A 10579-nucleotide genomic window follows, 5' to 3' on the forward strand; every position below is an offset into this window, starting at 1 on the left:
GTTGGATACAAATCATTAGTTTTATACTGATGAGAACATAGTTTCCCAAACATTACAATGATACTATCTAGCTGTGCTTTGTACACTTAAAAGACCTGTTAAGTCTGCCATTCAGTTTTATATCAGTTGTTATAGACACCTGGCATTCTTCCAAGAAATAACAAAGATAACTGTTCATCAACTTGGATATGCACACACCAAGCTGATACTTCCTCTGTGAGATTATGCTAGATCTCACATAATGCACTGAGCTGTTAAAGTACTTTAAAACATAGCCCACCAGGTACCAATATTTTACTTTTTACTTGCCTCGTCATTAGAAAAAATTCCTATTTAAACCAAGCTCTCTTGAGAAGAGAAACAACTAGAGGATTTTCTATTCTCCTTTTAAAATCCAGCTAAAAGGGGGATAGGAAGAGTCACATTTACTTTAAACAAAAGTTATTTTGTCCCAACAGGCATGACAAAACCTGTCTTCATTCCTTTCTATTCAGCTCAGCCAGTACAGTACTTAGGTTCAGTAAGTTAATCAGTTACCAGATTCTATAGCCTTTGTTTTCAAAGTCTAATTCTTATTTGACATTGTACCTGGGAATATACTGAGATCTATATCCCTTGGTTTTAAACAGATCATACAGGTAGGACTACAGTTTTGGTAATCCTAATTTTGGATAGCCTCTTCTATTTGTTATTTAAAGCAAATAAGGACTTGACCTTTTAATATGCAGCATATAAATTATGGCTATGCCGTATCAAACTTTGGAAAGATCATTTTATGTGCTAAAAATATTAAATTATTTAGGGGGTTGGCAGTGGAAAGTAAAATACAATTTTAGCATATGCATAGCATTTACCGTATCATATTTCCATTGTGAGATTATTGTGCTTACCACATATTCTATACACAGAAGCTAAGACACGAAAGTAAGAGATTTGCCATAATTTATGTAGCAAGTCACTGGCAACTCTATTATTTAGGCCTTTCCCCCACTTCTGTTTCGTGCACTAACCTACAGTTCTAACTATGCCTACTTAATAAAAAATCACTAAAAGGAACTGCAAAATGATGTCACCAGTAGCCATATATGATACAGCAAAACAGTAATACTTAAAAAAAACCCACAGAAATAAAATATACATCTACACTGCATAAGAAAATAAAAATTATGTGATAGGACTACACAAAATGCACAATAAAGGGAGATTTTAAAAACTTACCTTTTGGTGGTGATTGTGAAAGGTTAATGTGACTTTGCTTTTGATCAGGAGTGGTGATTATTTATTGTTAGCTTTTCCCTGAGCTTATAAACATCAAGCACATGTAGGATGAGGGAGCCACTGTGGACCACAGTGCAGAATGCTGAGAGAAGTTCTGCTGCACCTAAGATATATACAATGTGCAATGGATAACCTAATATGTCTTTCATTTAACTGGCTGGGCAGGTTTCTGCATTCTCTGGGACATGGAATCATACCAGAATTTGTTGGCATAACAGGCCTGTCAAACCAGTTCCTTGGTAGAGCAGGAACCTGTTCAGCCAGTATGCATCAAAGGGCAGCTCAACATGCTGCGGCTCAACTTAACTCTGAAGCTTCGTAAGTGGTGAATTATTCACGCCTCCACCAACTCCCAACTTAGAATGTTGTAGCCTCCAGCAAAACAATTTACCAGAGGGTTGGGGAGTGCTGTATCCGTATCAAATACAGCAATATCCTATTGTTGCAAAGTCTTCATTATTACATATCTAGATGAAGTGGTTGATAGATGCATTTCATTTATGAACGGGAAGATAGGCAAGTAAACACTTCGAAACAAACCATAAAAATTGTTTCCACCCCAATTAAATGAGATTTAAACATTACAAATGGTCAAAACAAAATCTGGGACCCAATACAAAACTGTTTTGGTTTTTTTTTTAGTTCTGGATAGAGAATACTCCATTAAGTAGTGGAAGAGTTATTCTGTTGCACATGTGATTAAAGTGTAGGTAGCACAACACCAGGGTACTTTCTGGAGCTGTGTTTCGTATGATCTGCTTTGGTACAGAAGGTGTGTGCAGGAGAGGCAGGTCAGAAGAGATATGTGTTTAAACAAGTAAAACGCAGTAGCGAAATCTGTTGAAACATCATTTGCTGACAGTGAGATATTCCTAATTCCTATCCTGCTACAGCCTACTGAAGGTTTTAAAAGCAGTTATGCTTTTACATTTTTGTTTATTTTTTCTGAAATGAAAAAATGAATAACAAATAAGAAAATATTTTCATTACAGTATTTTCTTATTTGTTATTCATTTTTATATTTCAGATAAAAATAAACAGGTGTGTGACAATTAGAATGTGCATAGCATTATAATACAGTTACACTTTATATGGTTTATGGCCTTGTAGAGATCCCCTTTAACTCATGGTTAGTAAAGAAATGGACTCTAACCAAATCCTATGTTCTTATTGATCTGTATAATCAGCATTTTTCACAGTGGCAGCATGATTTCCAGTGATTCCTATAATGTTTTATTCTTACATAAGGCCTTTTCAGACTATTAATTCACTGAGCAACTACAGTAATGCACTGTAGTTGATTGTTATTCCCTGAAGATGTATTCCCTGAAGAAACCAGACCTGCTTGCATGGGCAAAATCTTTCCTAGCATACCAAAGCTGGTCCAAGACATTTTGCTGCCTGAGGTAAAAGGACAAGATGGTAACCCCATCTTAGTGAGGGGAGCAGGCTACCTGAGGGTTGGCATCCCCAATGCAGTGTTTGGGGGCACTGTGGTGCTCAGAAAATTATACCAAGGCATGCGCCAGGCTCTCCATTCCCCACTGTGCTGGACTGACTGTGAACATGCGGACATGTTTTCTGCTGAGACCCTCCTACTGTGTTCTAACTGGACACCAGCAGACACCAAGAAAGGAAGAGGAAGGAAGAAAGGTAAGGAGGAAGGTGGAGCAAAAAACAGAGAAGCCATAAAGATTGGGAGGGATCCACCCCTTCAAAAACCAACCAACCAGAGTAACCATGAAGGGAAAGATGGGGAGGGAGATGGAGCACCCATGAAGGGAGAGATGGGAGGCAAAAGCAAAGAAACACCTGGTAGCCATGAGTGAAGAGCTGGAGGGAACAAAAACAGAAAAATGAAAATGGCCATGAGAGGAAAGACGAAGGGAACAAAAAAACAGCAGCCATTTTGGTTGAGTGAGCTGTTACTTCATGCTAGCCTCCCTCTAATGTTACCTTTCGGCACCAGGCATTCAACTAGGCTTTTAAAATATGTTTAGGGGTATTTGTGTTTTGCTTTGGTGGGGGCGCAATGTTATATATTTTGTGCTTTCACTTTGTATTTTTATGCCCTGTGGTCGTTCAAAGCAGGGCGGAATATAAATTTAATTACGGTATAATTATTAAAGAAATTAAATAATAACAATTATACCCCAGGCATATGCTGGTAGACGTTTGAAAGGGCTGGGAAGAATATTTTTTCTTCTATGCAAATTGGCCAGAGGTAGAAATGGTTTAACCTTCCCAAGAGTAGCCTCTAGTTTAAGCTTCAATTTGTCACTTAAGATGAAGTAGTTGATACTTCTTCAACATAGTGCATTATTTAAAGGACTGATGCCACAATAGGCACTTAGGACAAAAGGGGGCTAAGTAAAGCCCATATGTTGTTGTTGGCATCTGTCTTGGGAGGCAATGGAGGAGTGCACCTTTGGGGGTGAAGTCAAACTATTGGAAGGTTGCAGTGTCTGCTGCACCTGTAAAGATATGTTTTGTTGCAGCTGATAAAGGCGTCCGGTTTTGTTTCATGTCCAGACACAATATGCATCTAAGGACCCTGAGCAACCAGTCTACTCATAAGTAACCAATCCCTGATACTCCTTCATGGCCATAGGAGCCAGCTCCTAGGGGCCAAGGTCCTTTCCCCCTTCCCATAAAATATTTGAGGGTGATGCCCCCCCCAAGTTGATAGGCATTGCCATTGAAATGGGCATCATGTGATTAATTATGCAGGGTGGGGTTTACCTGCCCCCCACCCCAATATTTTATTCAAGTTGGCACCCCAGTTCATGACCAACAGCTGTGGTTAGGATGTGGTTTAGGAAGTTAGAGTCTATAACTATAAGTTAGAGTCTTGTGCCTTCCATTTGTGGGAAGCAACACAGGTATCTACCCTTGCTGTGCTTTATCTTGCCTGAAGTTTGTGATGTTGATGTTGGACAATTGACAATTGACAATTGGGACTGGGCTACATCTCCAACCCTGCTCCATTGGTGAGTATTTTGGTGAAAGTTCTATCTTCTGTAACTGCGACCTGAGCATTAGAAGACCAATAGCCCATCCAGTCCAGGATCCTGTTCTCACAATGGCCAATCAGATGCCTATAGGAAACTCAAAGGCAGGACCCAACCACAAGAGCACTCTCCCCACATACCTCTGGTTTCCAGCAACTCTAGCCCTTAATGACATCCCTGGGAACATGACATTCCAACTCCCATGAGCCACAGCCAAAATAGACAATGGTCAGGGATTATAGGAGTTGGAATTCAACAACATCTGGAGGGCACAATGTTAGCTACCCCTGTTCAGAGCAAAGACAGCGGCATAGGTAGCCACTCGTGCCTGGTGTGGCGCAAGTATCCTGCAAGCGTGGGTTGAGCAAGCCGCCCATGGGGGTGGTGCAAGCTGCCCATGGGGGTGGGGCTATCCAAGGCAGGGTGCGCTGCGTGGAGCCTCTCTGCAGCCTTCCCCACAGCTGTAGAGTGGCTTTGGTGGTGGGCTGATGCAAGCCCCACATTGCTCGAAAAAGCAGCTTGGAGCTTGCAGGTGGTCCGCCCACCGCCTCCCCCTCACGAGAGACGCGTGGCTCAGGCACGCTGCAGGCCCAACGGTGTGACGTCCGGTGCCCCCCACCTCACCTAGCTACCAGTTGCGTAGGAAGGGGTGTGTGGTGGGTGCGGGAGTTTTTTGTGTGTTTTTTTAAGTGTCATGAGCCTAATTTTTAAAAATTTTAATTTAAAAACACATATTTTTCCATCACCCCCCTCAATGATGACACCCGGGGCGTCCCACACCCACCACACCTCCTTTCCTACGCTGCTGAGCAAAGGAAAAGTGACAAAAAACTACCAACGTGCTCCCTTTGTGTAACACTTTTAAATCTTACCCGAGTTGACATTTTTCTGTGAATGACATGCCATTCCCCATTTCTAGAACTGGAGTTTATATCTTCCATGTGCTTGAGACTACTTACTATACGTGGCCAGGATATTACCGCACTGGTACTACTCTAAGTGTAGTGCCAATAACACTCACACTAGCAGCAGGAGGTGATCAATAATTATCGGTATACCAGTCCCAGACCTAAATTAGCTTGTTTAATCAATATGCAAGATCTTCAAAAGTAGCTAAGTGCCAGGCATTAATGATTACAAATCCTTGCTCCAAAAACACCTGAAGAAAAAATAAATAGGTGAATTAAGTTCTTCTACTGGTTCATATCTCAAGCTGTACGTATAGACAATAACAGTTGCCAAATGATTAGCAGTTGGAACATGATAAATTATGTACATGCTTCGCTTACCTTGTATCATTTAGCCATTATTACTTTAATTGGCCCTAGCAACATATACCTCCCCCCCCATGTGTAATAGAAATAAGAGTTTGAAAAGGGTTATTAAATGGTATTCAAATGCATGTATAAAAATAGTATGCAAAAACTATGCTTTGCTAATGATTTCAAAAAAGGAGCAAACTTTGAAGAAACCACAGAAACTAATAAAGCTCAAATGGGAGGACAGATGTGCAGTATTTACACTGCAACCACACCACCCCAGGCTATTGTTTCTTACAGCTAAGCAGGGTTGGGCTTGGTCAGTGTAACTGAATAGAAGACTTTCAGTTAAATGTGCAGCAGGAAATGGTTCTGATGATGTAGTGGATTAGAATGAGTAGGATTAATGTCACACCTTATGTCATAAGGAGGAACACTAATTGCCGGAGGTGCTGTAATTCTGATGAGAGAGAAGATTTAGAGAGCTAAGCTAGACATAACATGCAAATATATATATATATATATATATATATATATATATATATATATATAAAATCCTGCTCAGTTTATTAAAAAGCAGTTTTGTGGAGGAGGTGATTTAGAAGAAGGAAACAGCATGTGTATATCAAGGGAGAGGAAAATGTATGTGTTTAACCCTTTCCCCACCATTGCTTTTCTGCTTAGACTGTCATCCCTCTGGTTTCCAGATGACAGATTATTACTGCAGATCTGTGTCTGGACAATTTGAAAGTGGGGGTGGGGGTGGGGGGAGAGAATGGAAATTTGGTGTGGAAAAACAATAAAGCTACTATTTCTAGAACACCAAATCTTGCTAGAACTTTCAATCTAAAAAGACTGTTAAGCAAAATTAAATATAATGCATAAGTACAATTTCTTTTGTTTAAGGAGTCTATCATATCATGTTTAGATTTATATCTAAGGTAAAGGTGGCCAGTCTTGACAGACTCTGGGGTTGTGCGCCCATCTCACTCAAGAGGCCGGGGGCCAGCGCTGTCCGGAGACACTTCCGGGTCACGTGGCCAGCGTGACAAAGCTGCATCTGGCGAGCCAGCGCAGCACACGGAAACGCCGTTTACCTTCCCGCCAGTAAGCGGTCCCTATTTATCTACTTGCACCCGGGGGTGCTTTCGAACTGCTAGGTTGGCAGGCGCTGGGACCGAGCAGCGGGAGCGCACCCCGCCGCGGGGATTCGAACCGCCGACCTTTCGATCGGCAAGTCCTAGGCGCTGAGGCTTTAACCCACAGCGCCACCCGCGTCCCAGATTTATATCTAAGCTTATATTTAAAAGCATTTCTAATGAAACTCCCACAAATGTGCGCTTCATGAATGAAAGGAGAACTGCATATATGAACAAATGAAACATATTTCTTTATACACCACTCGATTATAAAAAGCTGCAAAGTGTTTTTTTTTTTTAAAAAAAAAGAAATTTGAGAGAAAATCACCACCCTACATAAAACATACAAAACTTAAAATACTAAAGCAGATTGAAATTACCCCAACTTTCTAAGCATCCGGGTAGGTTTGTCTAAACAAGACTGTTTCTAGCAGGCACTAAAAACAGTGCAGTGAAGGAGCCTGATTGACCTTAATAGGCAGGGAGTTCCAAAGTGCAGGTGCTAAATAAATGTGGAATGGGTATTATGTTGAACCTGTAGTGGTGCCAGTTCTACTGATTGAAACAGTCAAGTGATCACATGTGGGATAAGATAACAAATTTTAATTTTCTAAATTAAATGCTTTTGTGTATTTAACACTTGTCCTGAAAGACCTACATTGGCTCCCTGTATGTTTCTGAGCACAATTCAAAGTGTTGGTGCTGCCCTTGAAAGCCGTAAATGGCCTCGGCCCAGTATACCTGAAGGAGCATCTCCACCCCCATCGTTCTGCCCAGACACTGAGGTCCAGCGCTGAGGGCCTTCTGGCAGTTCCCTCATTGCGAGAAGCAAAGCTACAGGAAAGCAGGCAGAGCGCCTTCTCGGTAGTGGCACCCTGTGGAACGCCTTCCCATCATGTCAAGGAGATAAGCAACTATACAACCTTTAGAAGACCTCTGACGGCAGTCCTGTATAGGAAAGTTTTTAAATGTGTAATGTTTTATTATGATTTTATATATGTTGTAAGCTGCTCAGAGTGGCTGGGGCAAACCAGTCAGATGGATGGGGAATAATAATAATAATAATAATAATAATAATAATAATAATAATGGGCTAAGAAGTTTAATTAAGAGGTTCTCTGTTTCAGTTTATTTGTATTAATTACACTGCAGATGCAGAGTACTGATATTTTCAACTATACAGATTTAATATGTCACTGAGGAAGAAATATATTCATCAGATGACTGGCTATGTTATAAAATAGTTATAGAATACATTCATTTCAGTCTAGATGGTGATACTATCAAAATAACAGGGATAATTAATTTGCTTGAGATTTTACTCAAATAACTGTCTTGTCTATTTTATTAGTCCATCTGTTAATGCAAATATTGTGGTATCTTCATATAAGCAACATTTTGAAGTTACTATAGTGATAGCAGTTAGGGAGGGAAATCTATTTAAAATAAAGTCTTCATTTCTGCTTTTCAGAAATGCAGACAGCATAATTTTAAACAGATTTTCTTAGTTGTAAAGGTATTTCTTTCTCTGCACATTAAATCCATGGATACAGTTCTGTGCTTCTGAAGTTATCACAACACAGCAACTTGTTTTAAGGTGAAAGGGTTTAGTTTCACAATCTTTCTTAAGGAAAAATAAGTTAATGGTACAGGTGCAGACTTGCTCCCATAATAAAGGTATGCACAAACATTCATATCTACAAGGACTCATTATGGAACGTTTACGACATACTTCCCTGTAGCCATCAAAAAAATGCCTGATACTCTTATGACGAATTTGAAAAGCATAGCATCCACATCTAGGAAAACTATCTAATATATATTTCCTTTGCAGTATAGTTAAAGGGTAAGGTGCCCCTAATTTGGAACTGGCCATTGATAATCTAATCTGATGTGTCCCTCCCCAAAATTTATGGTTCAGGTGTGTAGCAAGATAAGGCATCCAGCTTAACCCCCCTCTTTCTTTCCAGCTGTTTTGATGTGCAATTTCAGTGCAAATACAAGCTGCCTCTCACCATGTCATAGGTAAAGGTAAAGGGACCCCTGACCATTAGGTCCAGTCGTGACCGACTCTGGGGTTGCGGCGCTCATCTCGCTTTATTGGCCAAGGGAGCCGGCGTACAGCTTCCAGGTCATGTGGCCAGCATGACTAAGCTGCTTCTGGCGAACCAGAGCAGCGCACGGAAACGCCGTATACCTTCCCGCTGGAGCGGTACCTATTTATCTACTTGCACTTTGACGTGCTTTCGAACTGCTAGGTTGGCAGGAGCAGGGACCGAGCAATGGGAGCTCACCCTGTCACGGGGATTTGAACCGCCGACCTTCTGATCAGCAAGTCCTAGACTCTGTGGTTTAACCCACAGCGCCACCCGCGTCCCATCTCACCATGCCATGGCAGGCTGCAATTTCGCACCATAAGCCATTAAATTGCCAGTAAAAGTGTAGTGTAAAGATAATAAATAAATACAGTATATAGATATATATAGCAACAGTTGCCTGTTAGGTTGTGGCTACAATTCAAGCTGCTGTTTTGAAGGGCCCATCTAACCCAGGGAGTGTTTTTTCTCCATGAAGTACATGTGAGACCCTTCTCTAAATATTCTGGTTCCATGAATGAGAAGCATCACAGGAAAGCAAAAATCCCATATAATGTATAGGGGTCTTTCACCTATTCCGCACACGATGATGCTCTTGTAGTTTGAGAAAACCACCTACATTTTCCATACACCAGTGATGAGAATGTAATCTACCGTATCACTTCATCCAACTAATACCACCTTTTTTTGTTTTGTTTCTTGTGTCTTTCAATAGTTCTTTGAAGGGTTGATACCTGAAATTTCAGTGCCGCGCATTAATTGTTATCCAACCTGTTAAATAACAAAAATGGTGTGCCACCCTAAGTTCTACCACTCCGCTTCTAACCTAAACACCAAAGACGTCAATATTAACTCAGGGCTCATACATGCTTCTGTTTGTTCCATGATTTCTTGGCATAGGTCTGAGAAGTTTTTCTTTTGCCCCACCCCTTTCTCTGGGAAATCCCGCTGTTTATTGCTGAATCGGAACAAAGATCAATCAGGTTTTCTGCAGATAAATTCGTCGGTAAACAGTGGGTTTTCCTGGGGAAAGAGGCAGGAAAAAAGAAAAATCTCTCAGGCTCGTGCCTAGAAGTCATGGGACAAATGGAAGAAATCGCATGTGGAAGTGTGAATGAGCCCTCGGTTTCGGTTTGAGTTGTTTGACCAAAACTGTAATCCAACTGGATTAGGATGAATTAGAATGTCACAGATGGTTATGGCTGGTATAGATAATGGCCCCCGCATCCTATTGGTGAGCATGTGGATGCAAAGGATAAAGCATCATCCTTTTCCTTGTGCATTCCTTATGATTTGTGCTCATGATGGTATTGGGACAGTTATGCACGATCCTGCTTTCAATACTTTCTGCCGCTGCAAAAGTTTCAGAGCAGACGAAAATGCTTCATTTCCTATCCTGTAGCTTCCTGCTAAAATCCTTTAATTTTTTATATTACAAGGGGTGCCTCCAGACCAGGCATAGGCAAACTCAGCCCTCCAGATGTTTTGGGACTACAACTCCCATCATCCCTAGCTAACAGGACCAGTGGTCAGGGATGATGGGAGTTGTAGTCCCAAAACATCTGGAGGGCCGAGTTTGCCTATGCCTGCTTCAGACTGTCACTATTTTGTGGGAGGGATTCAGGTGCACACCATAACTTTATATCTGCACAAATGTTGTTCTGGCACAATAAATCCACTTTTTTTTAGGGGGGGGGCAATTTGTAAAGTGACAAGGAAATACATTAAAAAATGTGGGGTGAAGGAATGATTAACAGGGAGAACTTGTGGCCTTCCAGATGTTTTGGACTCCCATC

General features: G+C 41.1%; 1 protein-coding gene across 1 annotated transcript in view; it reads right to left on the minus strand.

Annotated features, from left to right (window-relative positions):
- Nucleotides 1–1463, minus strand: part of RBBP8 (RB binding protein 8, endonuclease) — a 43387-nt gene extending 41924 nt beyond the window's left edge. The window contains exon 1 of the mRNA XM_077933097.1: nt 1219–1463. The gene's annotated coding sequence lies outside the window, so the exon portion shown is untranslated. The remainder of the gene's footprint in view (nt 1–1218) is intronic.
- Between the last annotated feature and the right edge of the window lie 9116 nt (nt 1464–10579).

Source organism: Podarcis muralis, chromosome 8 (genome assembly GCF_964188315.1).
Source record: "Podarcis muralis chromosome 8, rPodMur119.hap1.1, whole genome shotgun sequence".
Classification (NCBI taxonomy): domain Eukaryota; kingdom Metazoa; phylum Chordata; class Lepidosauria; order Squamata; family Lacertidae; genus Podarcis; species Podarcis muralis.